Consider the following 23,293-nt stretch of genomic DNA (forward strand, 5'->3'; position numbering starts at 1 on the left):
ACCGTACTTGTCTTTATTATTATTCATTATCATTTATTAACATTCATTATTATTCATTATCATTTATTATCATTTATCATCGAAAAAATCGTGGGAATTTTGAATTTTGGCGAGAAAATAGACCACTTGGGCTACGTCCACTAACCTAAGCCTCCAGAAGAAAAAATGGCGCGAAGTTTGAATTCCAAGAGGATAATGGCGAGCCTCATTTTATTATTATTATTATTATTACTATTTATTACCATTTATTGTTATATATTATCATTTATCATTATTTGTTATCATTTATAATTATTTGTTATCATTTATAATTATTTATTATTATTATTACTATTATTATTATTTATATCATCTACATGTCCAACTGGCTTTTTTCATATCTCCACTGCCGTGACGTCATTTAAGATGGCGGGAAGAAAGTCAATTGGACCACGTCCACTAAGTTTGAATTTTAGCAGTCACTTATCCTTTTGCTGCTAAATTATTAAAATCTCGTCACTTGTACTACGCTAAGTCACAAGGTGGGAAAATGTCTTTATTTCAGGCATTACGGTCATGCAGGCGTGTCCCAACTGACTTCTCGATTATCACAGCGAAATCCAGAGTGCAGCTGACGTACGACCTGCCGGCTGAGCCCACTACATCGGCCACTCCCTGGCCAGCTGACGTCAAGCGACCAGCGGCGACCGCACAGCCCCTGGCCAATGAGCCAGGGCGGCGAGCGGCACCTCAGAGTCCCGCTATGTAAACATCTTTTTGCTACCACTTAACGCTGGACAGGATGGAACCTGTCGACCACGTGCCAGACAAAGGATACGTTTCGTGCCAGAGTTGTTTTTCTGGACAGGTTGGAACCTGCCCATACTACATCACACAATGGTCCGAGATGTTTGGGAAGTTCTATCACGTGACCCACTAAAATCTATTTCGGTCCTAATGTTCGGAATTTCCCAGCACCTACAGACAGGAACTGCCACGCTTGCTTTGTCCAAACCACCCTCACTCCACATGCCCGCGACTCCACGGTGCCACCAGCACGTGTGATGATGGAGCACAAACTACGCTCTCGCCCCATAAAATTTGGAATTCCCTCACTGATAGACAGGAACCGACAGGCTCGAACTGGAATGTTTGGTACCGAGTTGGAAACTTCCTTGACGTCAGAACGCGCGATCGACCATTTGGCTCTGTGGGACAAAGAACGCTCTCACTAAGTTAACTGATCACTCGATTCTCATTATTCACCCCACATACTCCGATTACCTAATCCAAGATATTCACGAAAACACATGCGTACGCGTCAACCATCGCCCCTGTCAATATACGTATCTCCGCAAGTCAATTTAACATGAAGCTCTCAACTCAAACAAAAATGTAACAAGTCAATATCACGCCCAATGAGGGAGCCGTCACACGCTCCTAGCAAACTTCGTAACTCACATACCAATCAACTCAGTCAAATTCTATATGGTCCCACAAATACTTAACCTCCCCTATATTCATTCAAAATAAATTCGCTCCCTACCATAAACTCCTCGCCATAATAATAATTCACTCATCCTAACTTAAACATAATCGTCTCACTATCATCCTGTCCCTAATCTAAATAAGATCTTCACTGATACTATGAATAATTTCTCTCTAATTTCATAAATTATAAAATGCTCAGCCCTCCACTCCACCATGTCCTGGAACTTTCTGACTAGTTCAGCTTTCACCTGCTTGGGGATCTAGTGAACTCATTCACCACCCCCAAAGAATTCTCAACAGGAATTCGTTCATCCTAAGATCATGCGATACTGCGTCATCTCACTTATATAAGGAGTCACCCCCTGGTCATCTTTCTCACTCGTCACTTGCCTTCCGTATCGTGCGTTTGTGTGTCTGCCTTGTTGCTTGTTGCTGTTAAAATGAAGAGATTCAACAACCAGGAGTCTGCTGTTGCGAAGAGACTTAGACTCCACGATTCACCATTACCGGTTTATTTTTCATTATCATTTTTCCTTTACATCTTATATATTCCGGTTATTAATTATATTGAAAGGGTACAGTACCGCCCGACATTGAAAATAGGTACAACATACTTCATTATTTTTGTCAGAACAACACATTTTTTTGTAAAATAACACAATTTCAATTAATACAGCGAAGCCAGATACCAGTGTGGGAAAGAATGACAATTTATTTATTTAATTGATCACATGTGCACTCCCACAAAATAAATCCCTACATCCTGTTTGATGAGATCTGCGAAATGAATGAATGTATGGTCGTCTGCTAACCGCAGATAGTGAATGTGAATATATAATCATCTTTGAGACGATCCTTTGGCAACCTTTGGTGGGACCAAAGAGATGAAATTTACCTGAGCTTTGAGCGCCTGAAATGTGGCTGACCAATACGGTAGCAAGGTGCTCCCCCACTTCGACAGAGGTACGGAGATGACCTAAAGAACGGCCATGTTTCAGCACTCTGCCGCTGGATCTTGTGCTGTTAAGACCTTTTTTAGTTGTGCTCCGTAATGACAAAAGAGTGGAGACATGGTATGCATGTGGAATATTTAAGAGTAGTTTGAAATAATAATTTCTCTATTTCAGGAACTTTTGTGGAGAGAATTAAATGTCAGGCAGGTAATATTAATGGGATTGTAGTAATCTTCGGGAGTGACCAACGGTCACAAGGAAACCACGTGTAGCAATAAGTTGAAATACTTCCGTGTGCTTAAGTTAAGCTGAATTACTAGCGTGTGTACAATAAGTTGAAATATTTAAGAAATAGCGTATGTACCATAAGTTGAAATATTTAAGAAATGGCGTGTGCAGGACTTGAAATTAGAGATGAGTACTTCCACGTGGTGAGTACTGTGTGAGTCTCAATCTGAGTATGAGACAAAGGATAAAGAGAAGTACTCGTCCATGGTATCAGTTGAGGACTCGCGTGTGTGATGAATATGTTCTTAATATTACTTTGCGTGATATGATTCCGTGTGACGCTAGATTCAAACTCTGAGAGAGAAGCAAGGTGAGTCGGCCGTCTATCCAGCAACGCCACTTGGCTTGCATTGCACAGGAAGACGTGCAAATATCTCCAGAGTTCATAGTAGGAAAGTAGAATTACAAAGTGGGGCAGTGTCGTGTGAAACTGGGATAAATACTAATTGAAGTGGGAAAGCTGAAAGTGATAGTGTTGTGACTATTTAGTGTTTTGTATTCCATGTCGTAGTGTGGTGTATGTCATGTAATTTGGGTATGTGTGGTTTGCATGGGAGAGTAGCAAGGTAGTTTCAAAAGATTAGTGGGTTATGCTTGTTCCCTCGGTACCGCTCGGTCTGGAGGAAAGTTTCGTGATGATGATTGTGAGAGTCGAAGTGTGAGGTATAATAAAAGATCCACCATCCTATCCAGAAAGTGCACTGTAGCGTTAAATAATTACGAGACCATAATATAGAGATTCACCAATGTAAAGCCATGCCCACTGGGCGGAATTTCTCATGTGTTATTGTTGTAGGTTATAGAATTTGTGTGTTTAGGTTAGAGAATTTATCGGAATAAATAAGGTAGTGAAAAGAAAAAGATTGGTGGACTTTTCCTTCGAATTGTATGTTGTCATAATGTCCCGAATTTATAATGTGTGCGCCATTCATATTCAGTGCGGTGGCCACGTGTTGACAAAAGCCGTTAAATAAAAAAGAAAGAAAATGTGGTATTGCCAGTGCGTAGTGTACAGTCAGAGTTCTATAAATTACTGATAGTCAGATGCGTGTTTCCGTTGCGTATTAATCATATAGGAGGATAACTTGTAACTTAAGTGTGAGTACTAGAGTTCATGTTACTCGATAAATAAGTATGAATCCACTCGCTTGGCAGACCACTCATCTTGCAGGCCTGACTGCTTGATGCCACAGTATGAGCAAGGCATGTGGGTGCCTCTCAATATATCTCATTGTTTTAGCTGAACTTGTGGACTTTATCCTTGAGTCTGAGGAGCGAGCATTTGGCGTCAATCAGCCTTGTCCTGAACAAGTTCCATTATATCTACATCTACATCCATACTCCGCAAGCCACCTGACGGTGTGTGGCGGAGGGTGCCCGAGTACCTCTATCGGTTCTCCCTTCTGTTCCAGTCTCGTATTGTTCGTGGAAAGAAGGATTCTCGGTATGCTTCTGTGTGGGCTCTAATCTCTCTGATTTTATCCTCATGGTCTCTTCGCGAGGGAGCAATATACTGCTTGACTCTTCGGTGAAGGTATGTTCTCGAAACTTTAACAAAAGCCCATACCGAGCTACTGAGCGTCTCTCCTGCAGAGTCTTCCACTGGGGTTTATCTATCATCTCCGCAACGCTTTCGCGATTACTAAATGATCCTGTAACGAAGCGCGCTGCTCTCCGTTGGATCTTCTCTATATCTTCTATCAACCCTATCTGGTACGGATCCCACACTGCTGAGCAGTATTCAAGCAGTGGGCGAACAAGCGTACTGTAACCTACGTCCTTTGTTTTCGGATTGCATTTCCTTAGGATTCTTCCAATGAATCCAATGAATCCGCTTTACCGACGATCAACTTTATATGATCATTCCATTTTAAATCACTCCTAATGCGTACTCCCAGATAATTTATGGACTTAACTGCTTCCAGTTGCTGACCTGCAATTTTGTAATTAAATGATAAAGGATCTATCTCTCTATGTATTCGCAGCACATTACACTTGTCTACATTGAGATTCAATTGCCATTCCCTGCACCATGTGTCAATTCGCTGCAGATCCTCCTGCATTTCAGTACAATTTTCCATTGTTACAACCTCTCGATACACCACACTATCATCTGTAAAAAGCCTCAGTAAACTTCCGATGTCATCCACCAGGTCATTTATGTATATTGTGACTAGCAACGGTCCTATGACACTTCCCTGCGGCACACCTGAAATCACTCTTACTTCGGAAGACATCTCTCCATTGAGAATAACATGCTGCGTTCTGTTATCTAGGAACTCCTCAATCCAATCACACAATTGGTCTGATAGTCTATATGCTCTTACTTTTATCACTAAACGACTGTGGGGAACTATATCGAACGCCTTGCGGAAGTCAAGAAACACGGCATCTACCTGTGAACCCGTGTCAATGGCCCTCTGAGTCTCGTGGACGAATAGCGCGAGCTGGGTTTCACACGACCGTCTTTTTCGAAACCCATGCTGATTCCTACAGAGTAGATTTCTAGTTTCCAGAAAAATCATTATTCCTGGTAAGTACATTTTTTCAATGTTCTGCTGTCTCTCACCTTTAACTCCGTGTACTAGCGCTACATCTGTTTTGGATAGCTCTATATAAAGATCCGCTTTTCACATGGTGTGTGTGTGTGTGTGTGTGTGTGTGTGTGTTTGTGTGTGTGTGTGTCTGTTATACTCGCTCTGTATAAAGATTTCATTATATATATATATATATATATATATATATATATATATATATATATATATATACTCCTGGAAATTGAAATAAGAACACCGTGAATTCATTGTCCCAGGAAGGGGAAACTTTATTGACACATTCCTGGGGTCAGATACATCACATGATCACACTGACAGAACCACAGGCACATAGACACAGGCAACAGAGCATGCACAATGTCGGCACTAGTACAGTGTATATCCACCTTTCGCAGCAATGCAGGCTGCTATTCTCCCATGGAGACGATCGTAGAGATGCTGGATGTAGTCCTGTGGAACGGCTTGCCATGCCATTTCCACCTGGCGTCTCAGTTGGACCAGCGTTCGTGCTGGACGTGCAGACCGCGTGAGACGACGCTTCATCCAGTCTCAAACATGCTCAATGGGGGACAGATCCGGAAATCTTGCTGGCCAGGGTAGTTGACTTACACCTTCTAGAGCACGTTGGGTGGCACGGGATACATGCGGACGTGCATTGTCCTGTTGGAACAGCAAGTTCCCTTGCCGGTCTAGGAATGGTTGAACGATGGGTTCGATGACGGTTTGGATGTACCGTGCACTATTCAGTGTCCCCTCGACGATCACCAGTGGTGTACGGCCAGTGTAGGAGATCGCTCCCCACACCATGATGCCGGGTGTTGGCCCTGTGTGCCTCGGTCGTATGCAGTCCTGATTGTGGCGCTCACCTGCACGGCGCCAAACACGCATACGACCATCATTGGCACCAAGGCAGAAGCGACTCTCATCGCTGAAGACGACACGTCTCCATTCGTCCCTCCATTCACGCCTGTCGCGACACCACTGGAGGCGGGCTGCACGATGTTGGGGCGTGAGCGGAAGACGGCCTAACGGTGTGCGGGACCGTAGCCCAGCTTCATGGAGACGGTTGCGAATGGTCCTCGCCGATACCCCAGGAGCAACAGTGTCCCTAATTTGCTGGGAAGTGGCGGTGCGGTCCCCTACGGCACTGCGTAGGATCCTACGGTCTTGGCGTGCATCCGTGCGTCGCTGCGGTCCGGTCCCAGGTCGACGGGCACGTGCATCTTCCGCCGACCACTGGCGACAAAATCGATGTACTATGGAGACTTCACGCCCCACGTGTTGAGCAATTCGGCGGTACGTCCACCCGGCCTCCCGCATGCCCACTATACGCCCTCGCTCAAAGTCCGTCAACTGCACATACGGTTCACGTCCACGCTGTCGCGGCATGCTACCAGTGTTAAAGACTGCGATGGAGCTCCGTATGCCACGGCAAACTGGCTGACACTGACGGCGGCGGTGCACAAATGCTGCGCAGCTAGCGCCATTCGACGGCCAACACCGCGGTTCCTGGTGTGTCCGCTGTGCCGTGCGTGTGATCATTGCTTGTACAGCCCTCTAGCAGTGTCCGGAGCAAGTATGGTGGGTCTGACACACCGGTGTCAATGTGTTCTTTTTTCCATTTCCAGGAGTGTATATATGCCTTCGTCCTCTCATTTCTATATCACCAAACTTCTTCTACAAACATTTTTTACTTTATATTATACTCATTATTTTCCATCTTTCTAGATTACATCGGCCCAGCGCGAGAAGCACTTGATCGCCAACTCGAAATGGAGAGAGCTTGTCGTGAATGTATGTACATCTCTAATAATAATAAAAAGTAATACTCGCTAAAAAATTAAATAATTTTTTCTTCTTATGCTAATATATACCCTTCTTCCTAGTGTATAGATATATTTTGTTTCTAGATCATCCCAATTCCACGCAGAGCGAGGGAGCTGAGCACAGTTGAGATGTGGCATGAGCCCCCTCTGATATTTCTATCTTACGATTTTCCTCTCTAATTGCATGCAGTGAAAAGTCGATATTCCTTCACACGCGGACTTCCCACGCAGCGTCTCTCGTCACCCGGGTGGTCCGGTGACAGGCGGGCTCCGCTGAACTGGAAGGGGTTAAGCCAAAGGGTGTGAGGAAGTCGAGTGAATGCTTTGCAGACACCGACATTGTCAAAAGAGACGCCCGGAGGGGTCCGAAGTAGCGGCTGGGCTAGAGGTTCCGTTACTTCGCAGAATCTTAGCGAAAACACTTTCTGGCGGGCTACCAGCGAGGCGTGGGAATGACTTGTGTACCCAGGCAGCTGTGGCGGGAAAATTCCCGCGCTTTCTGCAAAATAGTAACTGTGATTGGCTTGCTCAGGGCATAGCTCCGTGACGTAGCAAAATCAGCGCAGAAATTGGCGCAAAGAAGCTCCATTGGTGGAATGGTAGTGCTCCGGCAATGGAGTGGAATTTTCCGCCGGTTTTCGAGTTGCTGATTGGAACGTTTAACCACGGCCACTGTCGTGGGGGCGGGAATGTTGTGTGTTCGGCCTGTACGGGTGCTCTAGGTAGTCGGCTCTCGCCTTTCGGTCGAGGACGTCGAAACAACCAGCCATCGCCTCCGGTACGCCAGATCGTGTTCTGGCAGTTACGAAGACAGTTTGGTAATGTATGTCCGCAGCACCGGCAGATAGGGATTTTCCTAGGTGATAATCAGAGCTCAGCAGAGCGCGCCTGTTCGTCTTTTTCTAACTTTGTTCTGTCTTGAGTAGCAGCAATTAATGTTGGGTTAGCTGTGTGTCGCTCTTAAGATTTGAGTGGCAAGGAATTGGCTCTACATACCACTTTGTCATAAACCTCACAACCTAGTTTAGGGACAACTTCACCTAGACAACGTTTGTTTGAGTATCCAATTTGAGCCAATTTGATGTATTATAAATGTTTAATGTGTTTTTGTTTATTATTTTGTGTTTAGTCTTAATAAATCATATTGTTATATTGGACAGAACTTTCATTCTGTTAATCGGTAGAGCAACCCATCATTTCTCACTACGTTAATGAAACCTTCCTTTATTTAACTTGTTTATCAAATTAAATTATTGCAGGTGCCAAACTCTTTTCTACTCCACTTGCAGGGTTGATTACAGTCAGTTCGCGTATAATTTTTAATCCATGTGCAACAGCAAATGTCGGAGTTAGAATAGGTGGGGCTTAGAGCATCATTTATATATGTAGATTCTAGAAGAATTTAGTGTTAAATACACTGCTTGCCCCGGCACCTCACATAAAATGGCGACCCTTAGCCTCGGATCTTTCCTGTGAATCGCTGATAAGCAAGTATTATTAGTAGTAGGGACACTCAGATTTTTTTTGCTTAATTCTTTTATTGATTAATACCCAAGTTTTTTTTCTGGTAGTTCCGCGTTTAGTTTTAAGTAGCGGCGCATGATTTCAGTTTTTGTTTTCAGTGTATATATTCTTTTGTTCATTGTTTTTGTGTTCCTTTGATGGTGTGTCCGTATCACATCCCACTTTGTCGGGTTTGTGTGCGGTTTCTGTACCACAATAAATCGTGCGTATAATTACAACGTAGGAGAGGCGTTGTTGAAATTTTATGTCTATTTGTAAAAAATATATGGAGTAGGTTAATTTTATTGTGCATTTTAGATAAATTTGTTTTTCATGAATGATAACGAGAAGTAAGGCACGACTATTATCGAGCGAAGCTAAAACAAAAGAGGATAGCATAGTGGATAAGGGGCAGTTTACTGACGGGAATAGGTTCAGAGATGAGATGGGCACATTTTTAGCAGGACAGGACGCCAGGGTCATTGATGAGGAAGGTGATTTGGACGCGATCTTAGAGCAACGTCGCGACCATGATAGTGAGAAAGAGGATGAAACAGCGACAGGCACACAGGTCGAGACGGCAGCAGAAGTTTATTATCAAACGAACGAGTGCAGACAGAGGCCAGCTCGGTCAAGTCAGAGCTCTAGCGCCCAGGTGTCCAGAGTTACATCACCCATGTGTGACGAGGATCAAAATGATGACATTAACCCAATACTGAGCTTCCTACGATCAATGAAAGAAGAAGCTGACGAACAGTGTAAGAAGGAGAAGGAAGAAGATGAGAAACAACGCAAGAAGGAGAAGGAAGAAGCTGAGAAACAGCGTAAGAAGGAGAAGGAAGAAACTGAAGAACAGCGTAAGAAGGACACTCAGGCAATAATTTCGCATATAGGAGAAATTCGAGGGGAATTACTAACAATAAAGAAAGAATGTGGAGAAGCAAAACAATTGTCAATGGTAGCACAAAAAGTAGCAGGCCTAGCCAAAACGGCAGCAACAGTGGCAATGAAAATCGCAAAAGTAACTTCTCAACTTGCAGGTCGCTTGCGACGTGCGACACAAGCCCAGTCAAAATCCCTAGCGTTCTTAAAAACCCAAGGTAATATTGCGGTTACGAACATCACGAAACGAATGAAAGAAGTAGAGAGTCGGATAGCAAAACTAGAGCGAAACGGGCACACGAGAACTGCGCGTTCCGATACCAATGATGGAGTACACAGAATTGTGTCTCCGAGGAAAAGCCCGCCGTGCTCTAGCCCAGTGACAGAGTGCGGAACTAACAATGCACACGCAGAAACACCTAGTAATAGCTCCAATAATTGTAGACCACTTAGGAGAGTGAATTCTGAGTGCCACTGCCACTGTGATACAGAGGTAACACATCACAGTTATCAGTAAGATAGATCAGGACACTCAGCAGACGTGCAAGTATCGGAAACGAGTGACAACACCAGTGCGAGGATCGGACATGATTTTCATCACAATCAATTCCTGTCGATACTAAAATTCCAAAAGTTCAGAGATAATGGAGGGTCGATGCATCCCAAGAGCTGGGTGATGCAGTTTACAAATTCATTACCGTCATCATGGCCAACCCTGGCAAAATTAGAATTCATGTGTGGACAAATCGAAGGCCAAGCCGCGGAAAAGATGCGGGGTGTGGCAGCGACGTGTCAGACTTATCAGGAATTTGTTGATGCGTTCCTGGGGATCTACTGGTCAAAGGAAACGTAAGACAGCATTAAAGAGGAAATAATATTTTGTCCTGAACTGGAAGTGTCCGGGCAAATGAGCGCAACCAAATTTTTTGATGATTTACTCAAGAAGAATCAATTTTTAGATAGCCCATATAGCAAGGGAGAAATCATCAAATTTTGTTTTTCCAAATTGCCTGTTAGGTATCAACAGACACTTGTCGGGAAGTGTGGATCTCACATAGAAGCATTCAAGAGTCTATTGCGCGAACTCGAAGTAGTCTTCGATAAACAAGACGCAAAGGACAGGAAGAAGGCGCAAAATAACAAATACCACGGGCCAGCAAGGGCAGACGACAACAGATCGCATAATCGCGCTCGTCAGTTAGCAAACCAGGGTTACGGAAACCAAGGTTACGCAATTCAAGATTATGGAAACCAGAGACACGGAAACCAGAACGTCAGGGAACAGGGTCAATCTAGACAAGGAATCTGGGACAGGAGGAATAACGAACGGCAAAGCGACCGTAACTGGAGAGAGCGTAATCAAGGACCACAGGAGAACCAGGAGATTGAAATTAGACCTGCAAATCACAATGCACGCCAGAGGAGGGGGAGTCTGACAAGGGATTGGCGCTAGTCCATAGGACTCCACCACATCTCTCACACAAAGAAGTTCGTGGAATAATAGTAGTTTAAGTGGTGTACATAGTAGAATAGCAAATATATGAACCTTTCTTCGGGGAACAATAATCGTTGGATTAATAGATTAAGATTGTTAAAGTATTAACACGCTGCGTTTTCTCGCATAAGAATTTACTGCTGTTAACTTTTTTTGTCTATGTTCGGGATCTCCTCTGTCTTTGCGATAAGAGGCACTACCTTTCCATGAGCAATGTTTTTGCCTTTCCTATCTGGTGTCCATGTTAAGGGATAAAGTTGAGTGACGAGATGTCGCACAAACGGGCGCATACAAGAACGTGCTCTTAGAAGCGTTCTGAGAAGTCGTGATACGCTCCATAGCGGCCACAACCAGTTCGTGAGACGTTCATACCAATGCTTGCAGGCACGCGTCAGTGCACTGCAAGATTGTGGTATATTGCGTGATTTCGAGGATGAATATGGGCAGTATAGTTTTTTTTGCAGAGCTGCGCCAGCATCGTTGTCTTGCAAGTCGGGGTGAACCTGTGAGCGTTTGACTCCAATGGTGCCCTAGACGAGAGAAATGCGGGCATAAAGCCTACCATGCCAATGTGCTGGTTGGGGATTTAGCGTGCTGCTCGTGACTGTCACAGATGAATAACCAGGGACTTATACTTGGATATTCGTGACATACTGTGTAGCTGGCGTGTGTTGGGCGACTGAATCCTCAACAGGAACCAGTCCTGGCTTGGTCATATTACATTGCCTCTGGAAAGGTGTACTTTGATCGCGAAAACCGCATCACATAGAGAAGGAAGTTGCAACTATAAATTTATTGTCTTGTATAGCCATGGCTAACCCAGTCTCTGGAGTTTCAGTGAGGCGTAATGAAAACTCGGAGGTCATGTCGTACGGCGCGCACATCACTGTCGTCAATAGCGGCGAGCAGCGAGACATCTCAACGTAACAGGAATTATGTAAGAGTATTGTATAAGGTAAACAAACAAAAAACAAAAAAAAAGGTACGATATACTAGGATAAGTTAAACTGTAGGATTTAACAATAACTAGATTAATATTGTGGGGGTTTTCTAACACAAGTGTTTGGCGCGCGCCTGTTGGGATGTTATTTTTCAGGTCATCAAATCACAGACCCAAGATGGAGGGACGACCGGAGAGCGAACGTAGAATAGTTGCTTGTTCTTTATAAGCTCAGTAAAACTTCGACCTGAATAATAACATAATTTATTCAAAAGACATAGAATGTAGATCGTTGGCAAATGGTAGTTAATTCTTGAGCATGTCTACTGTCGATCTATATAATTAATAGTAATATTAGTGTGGGCCCGCACATTTAGCTGTTCATCCAGTGTAGCGTCACACACCATGTACAGTAGTGAGACCGGTCTCTACACAAAGATCAAGATAAATTATTTCCATGTCTAAATTTGATACACCAAGATTTTGTTAAAATGATAGCCATAGATTAATAACTATAAAAGTAAAATAAGAGTGTCTGAAATGACAGACAATCAATGTGTCATTATGTAAATTTATTATAACATACAAGGTCATGGGAAAAAGTTAGGCATAAGATTTTTGTCAGAATTGTGCAGATGACGGGTATCGTGGCAATGCAGAGGCCAGCCAGCGCAAAAACAAGAGGTCTTCGGCTACCTGCAAGAAGGCGAGCGTCCGGTCCTGCAAGCTGACACTCACCGGGCCGTATACCTGCGGGATTAGGCGGTATCCTCGCCAGGCGACAAGCGAAAGTGAGGCTGGCCATTGACACTGACACACGACCCACACGCGACAGCCTGCTGGTTCTCTGGACGCGGCAGCCGTTTGGAGGGATTCCCTGCGGCAGACCACGTTGTCGTGAGTACACGAAGAAGATCACATATGGTGTCAGAACCTGCACCTCATGTGCCTCAGGACAGAAAGGGACGCTATATACTCACCTGTTTGGGTTTTTACAACTCACTAGCATTGGCCGATCTGCATACACAAAGCAGAATCGTGCCACACTAACAAATGAATGGTCTCATTTCTAACTTCTCCTGTCTATTAGAGAGCAGTTGTAGCATTCGTCGCTCCTAGTTCGATCCTGTATGAATGACCTCACACACTTGTGGAGTCACTCCACGTGCCATCATCCCTCGTCGAACTGCAATATTGGGAAACGTAAAGTACTGTCCAGCGAGAGAAGAGACCTAGACTAGTGATGTATCCCAACAAGTAGACCTCAGAGACAATTAATCGATGTGAGGAGAGCCTATCACTGTGTCTTCCTACCGTACTGCCGTGATCATATGCGTGGGTCTTGGTGCAATCTCAACAGAGTACTGCAGATGCTCCAGCACACCCTATTGCCGTTGCAACAACGTAGCAACAACACTCGACGATTAGCCGTATGTGATGTCAGTACTGTGGAATTTGTGAAGTGCTTCGAATATTTCTAACAATGTGATTTAGTGCCTCATTCTCAGCACAGTCGTGAACTTTGAGCAATGTGCACGCACAACTTGATGCCCCATGAACCTTGTTTTTTTTCTTAAATTTCTTTCTCTTATATTGTTTTTGTAATGTATGTTATACCTTGTATGTATTTGTGTTTTACAGTGCAATTCTTATTACTGCCTGAAGTCCACATAAACTGAAGCAGATACCACCACTGTCATTGTGAATGGACCATAAGTTCTGGGAACATTTTGTAAAGGTTATTCTTGCTGCAGGGAGACAGAATGAATCGGAGGTTGTAATTAGATTCTGAAAACTCACAAAGAGATTGTTAACTAAAATAGTATCATGTGTGAGTGAGTTAAGGTTAGCTTAATGATTAAAATTGTTGTAACATCTTGGGCATTTAATTGCGGAGCACTCCAACTCTGATTGTAAAGAATAAACTGCTCCATATTTGGCTCACATGCCCGGGCCATATTTAGAGAGTGAATGTCTGTGTGAATCGGTGTTTGGAAGGGGCTCTCTGGGTATGGATGTGTGATGTGAGTGTTAGTGTTCCATATTAAGAAGGTGAAGTTGGCTACATCATAAATAATCCTCCCTCTATGAGCTGCATTTTTCAGTTGCAGTGATTTTCTTTATAGAGTGCAGCATGTGCAGCCAGTTTGCGAGATTGTTCTTGGGCGATTGACTCACTACCTTGCTCCTAAGTGAGCCAACCGCTCACCAATTACAATCTAAAATGGCGTAGGGGCTATGAGAGGTGGCATGAGCCCCCTCTGATATTTCTATCTTACGATTTTCCTCTCTAATTGCATGCAGTGAAAAGTCGCTATTCCTTCACACGCAGACTTCCCACGCAGCGTCTCTCGTCACCCGGGTGGTCCAGTGACAGGCGGGCACCGCTGATCTGGAAAGGGTTAAGCCAAAGGGTGTGAGGAAGTCGAGTGAATGCTTTGCAGACACCGACATTGTCGAAAGAGACGCCCGGAGGGTTCTGAAGTAGCGGCTGGGCTAGAGGTTCCGTTACTTCGCAGAATCTTAGCGAAAACACTTTCTGGCGGGCTACCAGCGAGGCGCGGGAATGACTTGTGTACCCAGGCAGTTGTGGCGGGAAAATTCCCGCGCTTTCTGCAAAATAGTAACTGTGATTGGCTTGCTCAGGGCATAGCTCCGTGACGTAGCAAAATCAGCGCAGAAATTGGCGCCAAGAATCTCCATTGGTGGAATGGTAGTGCTCCGGCAATGGAGTGGAATTTTCCGCCGGTTTTCGAGTTGCTGATTGGAACGTTTAACCACGGCCACTGTCGTGGGGGCGGGAATGTTGTGTGTTCGGCCTGTACGGGTGCTCTAGGTAGTCGGCTCTCGCCTTTCGGTCGAGGACGTCGAAGCAACCAGCCATCGCCTCCGGTACGCCAGATCGTGTTCTGGCAGTTAAGAAGACAGTTTGGTAATGTATGTCCGCAGCACCGGCAGATAGGGATTTTCCTAGGTGATAATCAGAGCTCAGCAGAGCGCGCCTGTTCGTCTTTTTCTAACTTTGTTCTGTCTTGAGTAGCAGCAATTAATGTTGGGTTAGCTGTGTGTCGCTCTTAAGATTTGAGTGGCAAGGAATTGGCTCCACATACCACTTTGTCATAAACCTCACAACCTAGTTTAGGGACAACTTCACCTTCACAGCGTTTGTTTGTGTGGTGTCATTGCCAGACACCACACTTGCTAGGTGGTAGCTTAAATCGGCCGCGGTCCATTAGTACATGTCGGACCCACGTGTCGCCACTGTGTGATCGCAGACCGAGCGCCACCACACGGCAGGTCTCGAGAGACGTACGATGACTCGCCCAGTTGTACGACGAGGTTGCTAGCGACTATACCGACGAAGCCTTTGCTCTCATTTGCCGAGAGACAGTTAGAATAGCCTTCAGCTAAGTTAATGGCTACGACTTAGCAAGGCGCCAATTGTCACAGTGCATGTATCTTACGAGTCTCATTTGTATAGTCAAGAGAAATGTATCACAAGGATTGATTAAAAGTTAAGTATATTTCAAAGATACGTATTTTCTTTATAGTATTCAATACGTATCCTGTTCCAGACTTGACGCCAGTCGGCGTGTGTGTACGCGTGCCTTTCGGTTTCCTCCTCAGTGTGGCGTGACTAGCTTGTTAGGCCACAACAGATTGGCGACGAGGATGGGATCGGGTTCGTTCTTCTTGCTTTGCTTACATTACTTGTGTCATGGCTTCGCCAGATGTACTGTCCGAATTTTATCGCTTGCAGAATCAGCAGACGCAGGCGTTATTGGATGCCCTTGGACAGCTCGTCCAGGGTCACCGTGCGCTGCAACACGATGCGGCCGCCGCCGCTTCATCGCTACCGCAGCCGCAACACGCTGTTGCACCATCCTTCCGTAATTTTGATTCAACGCAAGAAACGTGGCCAGAATGGTCACGCCAGTTTGGATTCCACCTAGCCTCCTACAGAATTCAAGGTAATGAGCGGCAGCCGTTTTTGCTTTCTTGTGTCGGTGTGTCCATCTACCGTGTGATAGTGAAATTGTTTCCCCAGCGCGACATAGCAACTCTGTCCTACGGAGAAATTTTGTCTGCTTTAGATGCCTATTTCAAAGAAACAGTAAATGTAGTTGCAAAACGGTATACGTTCTTCCGTACAAAACGTACGGCCGGTCAGACTAATAGGGAGTGGGTTGCAACTTTGCAAGGACTTACTAGGGAGTGTGCGTTTGAATGTGACTGTGGCCTCCCTTATTCAGATACTATGGTGCGTGATGCAATAGCACAGAACGTTTCTGATGTTCGCATAAGGGAACAGATTTTGAAACTAGTTAATCCCTCCCTTCAACAAGTGATAGACATATTGGATAGGCAAGACACACTTGACTTTGCTCAGGAATCATTTGAAACTTCGCCACAGAACTTGACACAGCTCCAGAGTGTGTTGGGAAAAATTAATTACTACCATAAATATGTTCCCCATGCCTCTTCCATTTCAGCTCCGCTTCATCGCTTACGCCGTAAAGGTGTTCCGTTCGTCTGGACGACGGAATGCGAACGCGCCTTTCGCCAGTTGAAATCGGCGTTGCTTTCTAATACTTGCCTTACGCTATTCGATCCCCGGAAACCCCTTTTGTTGATGGTCGATGCATCGGAATTCGGGATCAGCGCTGTGCTTGCGCACAAAGATGGTTCGCATGATCGCCCTATTGCCTTTGCTTCAAAATTGCTCTCGTCTGCGCAACGCAATTATTCCCAGATAGAGAAAGAAGCTTTAGCTCTCGTGTTTGGTGTTACTAAGTTCCATGATTTCTTGTATGGTCGTCACTTTACCATCATCACAGACCACAAACCTTTGACATCGCTTTTTCATCCGAACACGCCTGTACCTCCACGTACAGCGCAGAAATTCATTCGCTGGTCTGTTTTCCTCTCGCAGTACCGCTACGATATCTTGTATCAGTCCACTGCTAAGCACGGAAACGCTGATGCGTTGTCCCGTTTGCCTGTTGCTGAGGATAAAGCATTCGATTCTTCCGAACTTGCTTGCATGTTCATTGATTCGGAAACCGATGACGTGGTCGAATCGTTTCCGATTGATTTTCGTCGTGTAGCTACAGCCACGGCTGCTGACCCTGTCCTTGCTACTGTTTTGCGTTTTGTTGCTACGCAATGGCCCTTGTCAAAGTCACGGATCGAGGATCCGTTGGTTCGCCGACTTTTTGCTCACAAGGGGAGACTTTTTGTACGACGTGGTGTTTTGTTGTTGCGTTCGGATAATGATCAATCCAGAGTCGTGGTCCCACGTTCGTTACAGTCCTCTGTCTTACGGCTTCTTCACCAAGGACATTGGGGTATAGTGCGTACGAAACAACTTGCTCGTCAGCACTGTACTTGGTTCGGAATCCATGCTGCGATTGCGAATATGTGCTCTTCTTGCGTGGCGTGTGCCGAACAACAATCCGCCCCGCCGCGGAAATTCTTTGCATGGCCGACAGCCACTTCATCTTGGCAACGCTTGCACATCGATTATGCTGGTCCATTCTGGAATGCTCGATGGTTGGTTGTGGTGGATTCCTTCAGTACTTTTCCTTTTGTTGTCCGGATGTCTTCCACGATGTCATCTGCCACCATCCAAGCGTTGTCCGCTATTTTTTGCATTGAAGGTCTTCCCTAGACTATTGTTTCCGACAATGGCGCACAATTCATGTCCGCGGAATTTCAGTCATTCTGCAAGGCCAATGGTATTCAACATCTGACATCCGCGCCGTTTTCGCCTCAGTCAAACGGTGCCGCTGAACGGTTGGTCCGGACTTTCAAGTCACAGATGTTGAAGTTGAAAGAGTCGCATTCTCGGGAGGACGCATTGTTGCTCTTTTTGTCCTCGTATCGCTCTCAGCCCCGCGATGGTCGCTCGCCGGCTGAGTTGCTCCATGGTCATTCTCATCGAACCTTGATGTCTTTGCTGCATCCGCCGCGTCAGGTTCCAGTGCAGCCGCAGACTACTGCTTTTGCTCCTGGCGACGTTGTTTTCTATCGCAACTATCGCGGTTCACGGCGTTGGCTCGAAGGGCGCATTCTTCGCTACCTCGGCCCCGTGATGTATTTGGTTTTGGGGGCCTCTGGTGAGGTGCGTCGGCATCTCAATCAGCTGCGCCTCTGTCGTTGCCTGGGTTCTGCCACTCCCCGTCTGCTTTCAGCGACGGTGCCGTCCGGTTAGCGCCCTGGGGACCCATCTACTGGCTCGCCTCATCCCCAGGTGTTACGGACGCTGCCTTCCATTTTGCCTCATGGCGACGCGCCGCCGCCGCCGCCTGTTCTCCCGCCGGCGCCGCCCGCAGTGGACGCGTCGCTGCAGCCGCCAGGCGCCTCCCTGGGTCACGCGCCGCCGCTCGCTTCCCGTGACCAGATGTCCTCCACCAAGGAACTCTTGCCCGCTCCGGACCAGATGTCGTCGCGCGTCGGATCCCCCGACGCAATGGAGGTCGACCCTTCGGCCCCTCCTGTCTCATTACGGGCGCATACACAGCATGTTGACGTGCACCCTGGACTAGGTTTTCAGGCGTTTCCTAGCTCCCCTCGGACCGAATGGCCGGGTGCGGGTGGCACAGCCTCGCCTGTTGTTAGGCTCCCCACCTCATCGCATACGTCAACATGGGGTCCTCCCCATGGCGGGCGGAAGCCTTATCACACGACCGTTCGCCGATTTGCGGGGGAGGAATGTGGTGTCACCGCCAGACACCACACTTGCTAGGTGGTAGCTTAAATCGGCCGCGGTCCATTAGTACATGTCGGACCCGCGTGTCGCCACTGTCAGGATCGCAGACCGAGCGCCACCACAAGGCAGGTCTCGAGAGACATACTAGCACTCGCCCCAGTTGTACGACGAGGTTGCTAGCGACTATACCGACGAAGCCTTTGCTCTCATTTGCCGAGAGACAGTTAGAATAGCCTTCAGCTAAGTTAATGGCTACGACTTAGCAAGGCGCCAATTGTCACAGTGCATGTATCTTACGAGTCTCATTTGTATAGTCAAGAGAGATGTATCACAAGGATTGATTAAAAGTTAAGTATATTCCAAAGATACGTATTTTCTTTATAGTATTCAATACGTATCCTGTTCCAGACTTGACGGCAGTCGGCGTGTGTGTACGCGTGCCTTTCGGCTTCCTCCTCAGTGTGGCGTGACTAGCTTGTTACGCCACAACAGTTTGAGTATCCAATTTGAGCCAATTTGATGTATTATAAATGTTTAATGTGTTTTTGTTTATTATTTTGTGTTTAGTCTTAATAAATCATATTGTTATATTGGACAGAACTTTCATTTGTTACGCCACAACAGTTTGAGTATCCAATTTGAGCCAATTTGATGTATTATAAATGTTTAATGTGTTTTTGTTTATTATTTTGTGTTTAGTCTTAATAAATCATATTGTTATATTGGACAGAACTTTCATTCTGTTAATCGGTAGAGCAACCCATCATTTCTCACTACGTTAATGAAACCTTCCTTTATTTAACTTCTTTATCAAATTAAAATATTGCAGGTGCCAAACTCTTTTCTACTCCACTTGCAGGGTTGATTACAGTCAGTTCGCGTATAATTTTTAATCCATGTGCAACAGCAAAAGTCGGAGTTAGAATAGGGGGGCTTAGAGCATCATTTACATATGTAGATTCTAGAAGAATTTAGTGTTAAATACACTGCTTGCCCCGGCACCTCGCACAGTAATAACTTTTTAGACGAGGACGAACTGGACATGCCTGACTGGCTTGTAGGGCTTGTGGAATCCGGCAATGAACTGCTGAAGCCGTGGAATGAGATCGGAGAAGGTGAACAGTTTTCACCATTAGTCCAAAATAATTACCATTATTTACTCTTATAATTATTATTATTTATCCCTCTTTTAAATTCAGATCATGAAACTTATATTTATGTTACAGACATATCACCCGGCATTGCCCCTTGTTCCACGAGCAGCGGTTGCGTGCGCGGGGCTCGCGGTTGGGAGAAGACAGGACCCACGTTGCATCGCACCTATCACCGCATCTCGTCAGGCCTCGGCGGCGGCACAAACTATCTGGCGTCCTTGGGCGACAAAACAAGCGGGTAGCAGCACTGCCAAGGGTCCCTCACCGCGGGCTGGTCTCTCGTCGTCGCCTTCGCCGCCTCTGCAAGCTGACCGCCCACAACACCGCCAGCGCAAGGTTCGTGTACCAACAAGGACACCCATCCCATTAAATGATGATGACGCACCATCGCCAACACCGTCATCCACCAGCTGGACCCCAAGTACTAGTAGCAGTAATAGTGATCCTCCTATGGCTAGTGCCGGCCGAAGTGGCCGTGCGGTTAAAGGCGCTGCAGTCTGGAACCGCAAGGCCGCTACGGTCGCAGGTTCGAATCCTGCCTCGGGCATGGATGTTTGTGATGTCCTTAGGTTAGTTAGGTTTAACTAGTTCTAAGTTCTAGGGGACTAATGACCTCAGCAGTTGAGTCCCATAGTGCTCAGAGCCATTTGAACCATTTTTGAACCTATGGCTAGTGGCAGTTCTCTGACCCGCCCTTTCAGTCAAGTAGATCAGGTCAGTGACACCATACCACAGTTACAGTACTCGGCGATGGCCGACGCCTTTGAGGAGCGAATCCCGGTCACTAGGGTCGAAAACCCGGCAGGGGGGTACCGCGATCCTGTTGGATTTTTAAACGCGTGCCTCCCTGTCCTGGAAACCGAGCTCCTCAAGGTAGTCGATAATCCGCGTTACCCTGCCGTTATGTGCAGTGCAGTGCTATGCACTGAGTTATCGCACCCCCCCCCCCCCCCCCCCCCGCCTTCCCAAAGATCATTCTGGTGATGGAGAGACCAGCATGCATTATCTTTGGGGGGATAATGATGTGATAACGCGGAGCACATCAATCGCCGAGTGGTTTCGTAAATCCACCTTGAGTATCATTTTGGGCCGGTTTTCCGAGATGGAAGTCAACAGCTCTGCTAAGGCACCCAGCCGAATTCTACACCTGGATGTCCATATACATGTCCACTTTCCGTTAAATGGAGGGTCTAGCTATATTAATCTCCCTCAAAATATAGCTAACAAGAGGGCATGCATTAATGTACAAAATAGAAAAGATCACGCTTGTTTTGCATGGCCAGTCCTGGCCTGCGAAAGAAACTATAATTAAACAGATCGCCCTTATCGTCCGGGTACATAAAAAGTCAGTGATATTAACACATAATATTACTTTGATGCTATTGAGTTCCCCGTCAAGATCCAGGACATACCTAAATTCGAGGCACAAAATGCCGGAATATCGGTACACGTTTATGGCCTGGAGAAGAAGAAAAGCAAGTCGTACGAGCAAGACAAGCATGTCGTAGTCGGCCCCCTAGATTTCTCAAAATTTGCCGGTGAGCAAATCTTACGTCGGGGGTAATCCCTCAATTTGGTTGCTCTCTGAGCTTGAAAAATTTTCACTGGAAGTTGATAAGCTTTACAGTGGCAACGTTCCTATGACCAAATCGAAGGAGAATGAATATTTGTGTAACAACGCCACCGAGTGTCACATTTGTGGGCTGCCGTTGGACAGAAAAGCGGAAACCCCTCGTAGGGACCACTGTCATCTTACGCGGAAATTCCGTGGTGCAGCTCACAATGCGTGCAATTTGAAGTACCAATTACCTAGGCACATACAAGTTTGCTTTCATAATTTAAGTGGGTATGACGCTCATTTTCTAGTTGAGCACTTGGCAGATTTCGGTTTGGAGAAAGATCAGGTGAGTGTCCTACCTGAGAGCGTTAGAAGTATATATCATTCTCAAAACGAATGACGTCAAGAATTACGCTGCGCTTCCTCGATACACTACGTTTCATGCAGGCACCACTACAGAAACTTGTTGAAACTCTACCTTCAGCGGATATGCATATCACTCGAGCTGCATTTCCCGATGAAGAAAAGTTTCAACTTGTGACTAGGAAAGGTGTTTTTCCATACTAGTATGTGAATAGTATGGCCAAACTCGACGAAACCAGGCTACCCGACGTAACTGCATTTTCCAGCAACCTCACAGGCGATACGATATCGAATGCAGAGTATGAACATGCCGTAAATGTGTGGTGGGAATTCAATATTTCTAATTTAGGAGAGTACGCACGTCTTTACATGGACACTGACGTGGGATTCCTTGCAGACGTTTTCGAGAAGTTCTGGAGTCTATGTATGACCACATATTCTCTGGACCCTGTCTTTTATTACACGGCACCTGGGTTGTCTTGGGACACAATGCTCAAGAAAACGAATTGCAGTATCGAATTATTGACCGATCTTGACATGCTTCTTTTCTTTGAGCGAGGGATCCGTGGGGGGCTCTGCCAATGTATTCATAGACACGCGACAGTAAATAACCCACGGATGGGTGACAGGTTTAATGTATCCCTTGATTCAAGTTACATATTGTATCTCGATGTCTCGATGTGAATAACTTATACGTACATGCTATGAAGCAATGTCTGCCCATTGGCGAGTGTACGTGACTGTCCGAAGATGAATGCAATGGATTAGGTGGAAAAATCAGGTGGGGGGTATGGCCGCCGATTCTTATGTAGAATATGTTCTGGAGGCAGAACTCAAATACCGTATTAGTGTGCATGATGCGCATGCCAATTTGCCGCGCAAGGAGGTTCCACACCGAAACTGAGGACAACGCTGGGGGACAAGCAGAGGTACATCATTCACTATCTTAACCTCCAGCAATGCCACAGCTTGGGTATGGAGCTGGTTAAAATCACCCGGGCCATCTCCTTCAAGCAGTCCCCCTGCTTGAAGGAGTATACTGATCTGAATATGAGACAGAGAACTTCCGCGTCATGTGGCTTTCAGAAAGATTTTTATAAATTGATGAATAATTCAATTTTCGGAAAAATTATGGAGAATTTGAGGGAACGACATGAAATTTTTATTAGAATGCAATGGGATGGGCGTTATGGCGTACGAAAATGCATTGCCAGACCAAATGTTAAACGGGTCACCATATTCAATAAGAATTTTGTTGCTGTGGAGATGACTAAAACTGCAGTAGAGTTTACTAAACCTATCTATGTGGGGATGTGCATACTAGACCTATCCAAACTCCACATGCTCCGCTTTCATTATGAGTCCGCGAAAACTCATTTCGCAGATCCTAAATTACTTTATATGGATACAGATAGTTTCATCTATTGGGTGAAGAACTGCGATCCGTATGAAGTAATTAGGTACCAAGCCAACGAATCCGACACGTCTTCTTATGAGGCCGATAATCCTTATGGTATTGTTCCGCAAAACAAGAAGGTTATCGGTCTCATGAAAGACGAGTCGAATGGATTGCCGATTGTGGATTTTGTAGGTC

This window comes from Schistocerca nitens, chromosome 3 (assembly GCF_023898315.1).
Source record: "Schistocerca nitens isolate TAMUIC-IGC-003100 chromosome 3, iqSchNite1.1, whole genome shotgun sequence".
Classification (NCBI taxonomy): domain Eukaryota; kingdom Metazoa; phylum Arthropoda; class Insecta; order Orthoptera; family Acrididae; genus Schistocerca; species Schistocerca nitens.